General features: G+C 42.0%; 1 pseudogene; it reads right to left on the bottom strand.

The window, feature by feature from the left end:
• Nucleotides 1–4,838: 4,838 nt before the first annotated feature.
• Nucleotides 4,839–4,956, bottom strand: LOC124790223 (annotated as a pseudogene).
• Between the last annotated feature and the right edge of the window lie 4,632 nt (nucleotides 4,957–9,588).

The raw sequence follows: 9,588 nt of genomic DNA, 5'->3' as shown, positions 1-9,588 counted from the left end.
ATGTAGGGTTTCGCAGGGATCGAATGAACGGTAGGGCCACGGGTCGTAACACATCTGAAATGTAACGTCCACTGTTCAAAGTGCCGTCAATGCGAACAAGAGGTGACCGAGACGTGTAACCAATGGCACCCCCTCCATCACGCCGGGTGATACGCCAGTATGGCGATTACGAATGCACGCTTCCAATGTGCGTTCACCGCGATGTCGCCAAACACGGATGCCACCATCATGATTCTGTAAACAGAACCTGGATTCATCCGAAAAAATGACGTTTTGCCATTCGTGCACCCAGGTTCGTCGTTGAGTACACCATCGCTGGCTCTCCTGTCTGTGATGCAGCGTCAAGGGTAACCGCAGCCATGGTCTCCAAGCTGATAGTCCATGTTGCTGCAAACGTCGTCGAACTGTTCGTGCAGACGGTTGTTGTCTTGCAAACGTCCCCATCTGTTGACTCAGGGATCGAGACGTGGCTGCACGATCCGTTAGAGCCAATCGGATAAGATGCCTGTCATCTCGACTGCTAGTGATACGAGGCCGTTGGGATCCAGCACGGCGTTCCGTATTAACCTCCTGAACCCACCGATTCCATATTCTGCTAACAGTGATTGGATCTCGACCAACGCGAACAGCAATGTCGCGATACGATAAACCGCAATCGCGATAGGTTACACTTCGACCTTTATCAAAGTAGGAAACGTGATGGAACGCATTTATACTCCTTACACGAGGCATCACAACAACGTTTCACCAGGCAACGCCCGTCAACTGCTGTTTGTGTATGAGAAATCGGTTGGAAACTTTCCTCATGTCAGCACGTTATAGGTGTCCCACCGGCGCCAACCTTGTGTGAATGATCATTTGCATATCACTACATCTTCTTCCTGTCGGTTAAATTTCACGTCTGTAGCACGTCATCTTCGTGGTGTACCAGTTTTAATGGCCAGTAGTGTACAACGCTCATTCACCTTTGAAGTTTCTGTAGCCGACGCTAACCAACGCTCGGTACGTGCAGAATGTTGCTAGAACCGTTTCTTTACCGTTCTTCCAACAGGAAGGCGATATGTGGTTCCAACATGATAATGCTCACCCACATACTGCCCGTGAAACTCAACGTGCTCTGCAACATGTGCAGCAACTTCCCTGGACAGCACAATGCCCAGACTTGTTTCCAGTCGAGCACCTGTGGGATACGATGGGATCAGGAGTGACTCGTGCGACTCGTCAAACAACAACTTTTACAGAAATGCGAAAATAAGTCGAGTCGGCGTGGCGTAACGTAACCCACGACAGTATTCGTTATCTGTACAGTCGACTGGATGCCAGAGTCAGCACCTGCATTGCAGCTTGTGGAGGCTACAACGTACTAATATGGGTGTTTCAGCATGGGTCGATACCTGGCATCTCAAAACCACTTATGCTATTGATCTGAATATGTATTCACTTCATGTACTCCATATGCACTATTGCAACGATAAATCTTGAGTGTACTGTATATTATCCCTTCCTTTCTGTGGTTATTAATTATTATTGTTATTATTATTAAGTGAAACACAAGAAAGGGATTATATATATATATATATATATATATATATATATATATATATATATATATATATTGATTTGTAGGTAGCCAAAGATAAATATTAAATTATGTTTCAAATGAGCGCCAGGCTCCCTACAAATTATTTCAAATGCTTTCGGTGAAATGCAATGCAGGCTAAGTTCACTGACCTAGAATAAATCGTATCTTTGAAAGTATGCATTTTTTGACGAAATAAAATTAGTAATGCTTTGCACTTTAGTTAATTGAATAACTTGAAATGATTCTTTCTGCTCTGGCTGTAGTGATATGTTACACAAAAAAATAAATTTAAATACGCCGCGTAATAGCGGCTAATTGTTGCCAGTCAAAGATCACCGCTGCTCGCTTCGCAGAGACTGAAAAAATGCTAAATCACTTCTTTCAATTATTAATTCAGGAAGAATTGTTTGCATGGGTTCTTTAAGTAACACAATGCACTTACTTTTTATAAATAAATTTCGACTAAGCACAGAATACACACTTGAATTATTCTCTACGTACGAGAAGAAACGATCTGACTCGGATTTTAGATATCTTTTTTCTCTCATATCTAATGACAAAGACAATAATGTTAGTTTCGAGAACGTTATGCACCGATCTCATCTAATATAAATAATGTCTTTTTAATACATTGCAATCGATATAGTCTTTCTTTGAAGCTAATTTAATACATTTTCATAATTAATTTGTGTTTTATGTCCATACAATATTATTCACAGTCATTTTATTTTTTACTTCAAATATATTGGCTTGAATATTTCAATAGGGGCACTGGAACTGGTAACCTCTAGGACGGTATACTAATTTGTTTCCTGCAGTGTATACACTCTACTGCCTTATCCAAAATATTCATTAGGAAAATACGCTGTTCGGATGTGAGTAGAGAAATGTAATATCCTCCCTAGTTTTTATTGTAACAGTTTCTGCTTCCCAGCACCAGACATTTAGTACCTCATCTGATCAGGTAATACGCTAGACCTCCTCTCTTCTGAAATTTTATATTTTTAGTTTGACTTGTGATTTAATCCGGTTCAGGAGCCACGCACAAGTAAGCTTGTAACGTTATTCCAGTTATTTGTCTCGTATTTTGATCGCCATCTGGTTGAAGAGGCTGAAGCAGTAATTCATCCGACGCTTCATACTTGCGTCATTGATTCCCTGTCAACAAACAATATCGTGATTACTGGTTAGCACTAAAGACTTATTATAAAAGACACGTATTGCGTCGTATTTCTCCTATCCCATAATTTTCTCATAAGATGGATTTTAATAAAAATGGGTTGCTCTCCTCGAGTTGCAAACGGGATAAGCTAGACGGCAGAGAGACTTCCCTTCTGGTATTAACTGTTGGCAGGGATAGGCCGGGTCGTTGTTTCTGGGAGGGAATGTTTGTTTGGCTTCTTGTCAGAAGCGGAATGCAAGGTGTTGGCTAGCGGCCAGTGCTGGAGACTCACGGTGCGCTGAAGGCCAAATTCGCTGTGTCTTTAGAGCCAATTCCACTTGCTCTTTACAAGTTCGGTGCTACTCGCTCAGACAATCATCACTAAAAATGAGTCTAAATCGAAGAACAACCTGGATAGCTGGGATTAAGAAGCCTATCCACTCTTCATTTCTCTCTGCTTCCTTAGTTCACTGAAGCAAAGAAATATGTACTGGCAGGTATTTATGAAACCTTGAACCATGAACCTTGCCGACATTGGGTGGTTTGGGTGACCCAGCGGAGGGTTATCTGCGGGGAAGCCAGACTATCCCGTGGTTCCTGAAGAGGGGCAGCAACCTTTCCAGAAGTTGCAAGAGCAACAGTCTTAATGGTTGATTGACCTGGCCGTGTAAATCAGCCGACATGGCCTTGCTGTGCTGGTACTGCAAACGCTGAAAGCAAGGGGAAACTACAGCCGTTATGTTTCTTCCTGAGGGCATGTAGCTCTACTCTGTGATTAATGATGACGACATCCTCCTGGGTGAAACATTCCAGAGGCGTAATAGTACCACATTCGAATTTAAAGGCGGGGCTACTAAGGAAACTGCATCTTCAGGAAAAACAAAACAGAGCGTGGAATGTTGGATCCCTTAAGGGGTAGGTAAGTTAGAGAATTTAATGAAGGAAAAGGACAAGCAGAAGTTATATGTAGTGGAAATTAGTGAAGTACGGTGGTAAGAAGAACAGGACTTCCAGTCAAGTCAGTAAATGGGTATCAGCACAAAATCAGTTTGAGGTAATGCAGGAGTATACTTAATAAAGAATGAAGAACTAAGAACGATGGTAAGCTACTATGAACAGCTTAGTGAAAGAATTATCATAGTCAAAATAGACATAAAACCAACATACAACACTGTTGTACAAGTTTATATCCCAAATAGCTCCGCAGGTGATGAAGGGATTGGAAGAATGTATCATGAGATAAAAGAAGTTATTCAGATAGTTAATGGAGAGACAAGGTTAACTGTGATAGATGACTGAAATTCGGTAGTAGGGCGAGAAAGAAAAATAGTAGGGGAGTGTAAACTGGGGAAAAGGGCTGAAAGAGGAAGCCGCCAGGTAGAATTTTGCATACAGCATAATTTAATCGCTGCTAAATTTTAAGAATCGTGAAAAACGTTTGTATGCATGGAAGAGGCCTGCAGACCTGGAAGGTTTCACATTGATTAACTCTTATAATGGCACGACAGAGACACTGGAACCAGATTTTAAACTGAAAGGAATTTCCAGCAGCAGATGCGAACTCTGATCGTAATTTATTGATTATGAACCGTAGATTAAAACTGAGGAATGTGCAAAAAAAAGTAGTAGATTAAGGAGATGGGACCGGGATAAGTTAAAAAAGTCAGAGGTTGATGAGAGTTTCAAAGGGAGTATTGAAACAGAGGAACTGAATACAGTAGAAGAGAAAGGGGTAGTTTTGAGAGATGAAACAGAGAAGGCGGTAAAGGGTCAAATAGCTAAAAAGATAAGGTCTAGTAAAAATCCTTGGATATCACAAGAGATATTGAATTTAACCGATGGAAGTAGAAAATATAAAAATGCAGCAAACGAAGCATGCGAGAAGAAGTAAAGCACTCCGTTATCAGGCCACAAGTGGCCCATCGGGACCATCCGACCTCTGTGTCATCCTCAGATGAGGATGCGGATAGGAGGGGCGTGTGGTCAGCACACCGCTCTTCCGGTCGTTATGATGGTTTTCTTTGACCGGAGCCGCTACTATTCGGTCGAGTAGCTCCTCTATTGGCGTCACGAGGCTGAGCGCACCCCGAAAAATGGCAACAGCGCATGGTGACCCGGATGGTCACCCATCCGAGTGCTGGTCATGCCCGACAGCGCTTAACATTGGTGATCTGACGGGAACCGTTGTAACCACTGCGGCAAGACCGTTGCCCCTAGAAGAAGTACCAACATCTAAAATGTGAGGCTGACAGGAACGGCAAAATGGCTAAGCACGAATGACTAGAGGACAAATGTATGGTTGTAGAAACATGAATGACTAGGAGAAAGAGAAATGGTCCCTATAGGAAAATTAAACATATCTTTACAGTAAAGAAAGATTAATATCACGAACTCAGATGCCAAGCCAGTACCAAGTAAAGATGAAAAGCTGAAATGTGGAAGGAATACAGGGTCTGATAATGATGAGGTCCCATACTCCGAGGAGCATAGTCTATATAAGGAAAACTAACGTTAGGACAATATAACAGATAGAGAGGAGGAATAAGGTGAGGATACGATGGGAGACATGATACTGCGAGAAGAATATGTCAGAGTGCTGAAAGACCTAAGTGAAAACAATGCCACTGGAGTAAACGATGTTCCCCATATACTAGATAATGAATCCAATTTATTAGATAAACGTATCCTCCACTGTGATGACCGAAAAACAAAATGATATTTTACACAGTTGTTCAGTGAAACTTGTATGCATTTAGATCGACCTGTCAAAAAACGAAATTGGAGGACTTGACTGAAGAATAACAGTACAGGTCAGACAATATGTCGAACTGGATAAGAAGAATCAAATACTACACTCAGTCACAAATGCGTCAGATTATCAATTCATACTTCTTTCGACCGTTTCAGGCCGGAGCACTTCTTCGCAAATGCTTCTTTTGAAAATTACGCATTGTTTAGTGAGTTTTGTAAAAATAGAAAGATGTTCGACAATGTGAACCAAAACAGATTAAATTTGCAGAAAGGTTGCGATACGTACATGTAAATAATTACGGTATGAATTTATATCTCGCTGAACTTATAAGTTATGAGTCTTTCAATATGACTGAGGCAGTACCTTTCGTTTCCTACCCTGTGCTAATATTTTCATTTCTATGTAACTGCTACTCACAAGACCTCCTCTAATCTGTTTTGCAAATTCTAATCTTTGAGTTCCGTAGCTACTTCTCCCCCTGTACTTCTCCTTGAGGTCCAACGCTAGATTTTTCGATATGCCATGTCCCACAGACCTGCCGCTGTTCTACAGCGTATTAAATTTTATTCCGCTTTCATTCACGGGTAGAGCATGGGAAGAATGAATCCATATAAACCAGAGTCCATATCTGCCCCTGGAAATGTCTTACAGTTTAAAACATGGTTTCGAGATCTCTGTCTTACTCTTATACTATCCATCACGAAGCTTCCCGTGTCCCCAGATCTCTTGCACGTACGAGGGCTGATCAACAAACACCGAGATTGATTCATTTCACAGATACTTCATTTCAATATTTATGTAATCTTTTTCAGAGGAGTCCCGCGCCCTCCCCCACTTGAATGCACTTCTTATAGCGTTCTGCCAGTCCTCAAACACATGGTTCAGGCCATTCTTTTTCAGGTCCTCGAAAATCGTCTCACAATTCTTGAGCACTGCTTCAGAGTTCTCAAATCGAATGGCCCAAAGCTTTGCCTTTTGTGACGGGAATAAAAATTAAACCATATGGTTCAAGATCTGGGCTATAAGGCGGATGTTGAACTGAGCCAGATAGTGCATGACTTGAGTTGTGAGACCCCACGTTGTCATGATGAAGCCGCCACCTAGTCCGAGAAAGTACTGATCGTTTCCTTGCAATGTGCTTCCTCAGTTTAGCTAATATTAACGTGCAGTACGCTACTGCAACGAGAGTGTCAGGTGGGAACTGCATGCTGCTAAATCATTCAAAGACAGTCAAAAAAAATGTAATCACCATCACTTCCCTGCCGAGGGAACAACATTTGCCTGTTTTGGTTTGGAGAATTCTGCCGATTTCCACTCTGTGCTGGTACGTTTTCCTTCAGGATCATAATGAAGGAGCCATGACTCATCACCGGTGATAATCGATCAGCACTTCACTGAGGTTACGTAACGGTATCCGCCGAACCTTATGGACAATCACAGCAGCTTGTTGATGTTGACTTCAGTCGCAGAAGAAGCCGAAACACCAGGTCTGTGCTTTAAACAGACAAGATGGCCTTCCTTGAAGTCCCTGAACCACATAGACCCTGTTGTACGAGGTTGTTCATCTCGACCGCATACTTGGTTGTATAGTTTAAACGAATACAGAATATTATAGCGCCGTGCTGCTCCTCTCGCATCACCTTTATCGTTTGGTATGCTAAACGCGGAGAGCGTCTACAGAATAGAGCATTACTACTAACCTACCGATTATGGTCATTATACAGGGCTATTCAAAAAGAAGGAACAGATTTCAAACATTTATTGCAAACAGGCTACAAAAAATAGAAACACAATTCAACGTTCCTGGTAAGAGAAAAGTTTAAATCTTTATGCATTCAATGTAGGCACCGTATATTACACGACAAATATCAAAGTTTCGAACAACATACCACAAGCTCAGACATACGCTTGCATATTTCGAAAATCCTCCAAGGAAATAACTAATTGCACCGTACATTTGTAAACGTTAGTCCCATGTATGCAACGAAACTACACTCATGCTCATAAATTAAGGATAACTGCAGAATGTGGTGCCACACAACGTGGCACTACACAAAACTGGCGCTATTAGTATAGGCACCTAGGGAACACTCAAGACACAGATGTGTGAGTCCACGGTATTGGTGATAAGTTGAGAAAACCGTCCCGAAAGACATGTGCTACAAAACGCCACTGTTTCCTGCGCATTTACCCCAATATCAGTATGGGATATGATCACCATGCACACGTACATAGGCCGCACAACGGGTTGGCATACTCTGGATCAGGTGGTCGAGCAGCTGCTGGGGTATATCCTCCCACTCTTGCACCAGTGCCTGTCGAAGCTCCTTAAGTGTCCTAGGGGTTTGAAGACGTGCAGCGATACATCGACCGCTCTTCTATAAAAATACTCACCTATATACCGCCGTATTTAACACTTCCAGATATTACTTGTTGCTGTGTGGACAGTGGGTGATTACAGCTTACGTACCATCAGAAGATATGTGGCTAATATAAAGTGATTGGAAATTTGGAAATTTGTGGTAAGGTCTTACGGGACCAAACCGCTTAGGTCATCGGTTCCTAAGTCTACACACTACTTAGTCTAACTTAAACTAACTTACGCTATAGACAACACACGCCCATGCCCGAGGGAGGACTCGAACCTCCGACGGGGGGAGTCGTACAGACCGTGCAAGGTGCCTGAGACCGCGCGGCTACCCCGCGCGACTATAACGTGATATAGTGCATCTTGCTCTGATTGGAAATTAACCAACATCATTTCGTAGTGCGCCAACTCGATGCAACATTCTATCAAAATAAATGCAATGAAAGGTGCTTAACATTAGGAAATACAATATATTAAACAGATCTGATGGATAATGTTGAAAGTTCCACAACGCTTTTCAGAGATGAGGCTGCCCTGTATTAGAAAGTTGCGTCGCTTAAAAATCGTGAAGAAATGCAGAAAGAATCTGAAAGTGATCGACGCTTCTTACAAGGACTGGGAGTTAACCCTCAATCGCCCGGACTAAACAAATGTATGGTATTGCTTGCAAATAGATGGAAACACCGATGTCTGTTCAGTTACACTGCTCATGATAATCGGTCATAACACTAACAAAAATGAAATATCTTGTATCATTCTTCCAAGCAAGCTAATGTGGGACGCCAACATGAAGAAAATTACGACCTAGCATCACTCACATAAAGTGAAATTTAAGAACTTTTAGCATAGTGCAGCCCCGTCAGCAACTGTGATAGACTAATATTTTGAAGAATCAGCCTCAGTTGCACAAATTTTCTGGTCTTTACCAGGTTTCGGCTAAATTAATCTAGCCTTCTTCAGAAGCATAAAATTACTATAACATGCCTGAGTAAGGCACAGTCAACATTAAAATTAAATCCCATAGTACCGTGGTACCATGTCAAATGAAAACTACTTAACTGAAGTCCAGCCCCGGCGTCTCTTCACCACGCGGTCGGTAAGCAACGGCCAGTACGTTGGCACCAAGGTTACTAAATAATAAGGTTGGGCTGTAAGCGCTCTGCTCTGCCATTGGCTGGTCTAGTGACGTCAGCGTGGAAGCAAGCTCTCACAAGCAGACGACACGGCATGCGCGTTTACGTCAAGTTTTTGGCGGAAGATTTTGTTTATACCAGAATTGAGATGTCTAAACTGCTTTTCTGCTGCTAAAATATTGCAGTTAAAACTGATGAGTTATATTCTTTCGCAGCTTATGCCTCACACATCGGTAAAATATCAGATCACAACCACACTGACACACACTTGAAATTCGAAACCTCGGCTCAAATAAATCAGAAACTATTCATTTAATCGCACTGAAATGAATTTACTTAAGAGCTCGAAGTTGCACACACTTGTTTGTAAGAACAGCATTCCTTCTTTCTAAAGCCGCTATAGTATTCATCAAAGTGACTTTATCTGTGTCTGAAAAAAAAACTGTCATCGGTACATGTGCTCTTATTATGATGTTTCTTATTTGGTGACAGCTTTTCCAGAGTTTCCAGAGATCTCTTATGTAGTTCTCGTTTCTTATACCGTTTGGTTCTGTCTTCTGTTGCGGGTGACACATTGACAGTCGCACTACT

This window comes from Schistocerca piceifrons, chromosome 3 (assembly GCF_021461385.2).
Source record: "Schistocerca piceifrons isolate TAMUIC-IGC-003096 chromosome 3, iqSchPice1.1, whole genome shotgun sequence".
Taxonomy (NCBI): Eukaryota; Metazoa; Arthropoda; class Insecta; order Orthoptera; family Acrididae; genus Schistocerca; species Schistocerca piceifrons.
The sequence above is the reverse complement of the archived record's forward strand: the minus strand, read 5'-3'. Positions and strand labels throughout refer to the sequence as shown.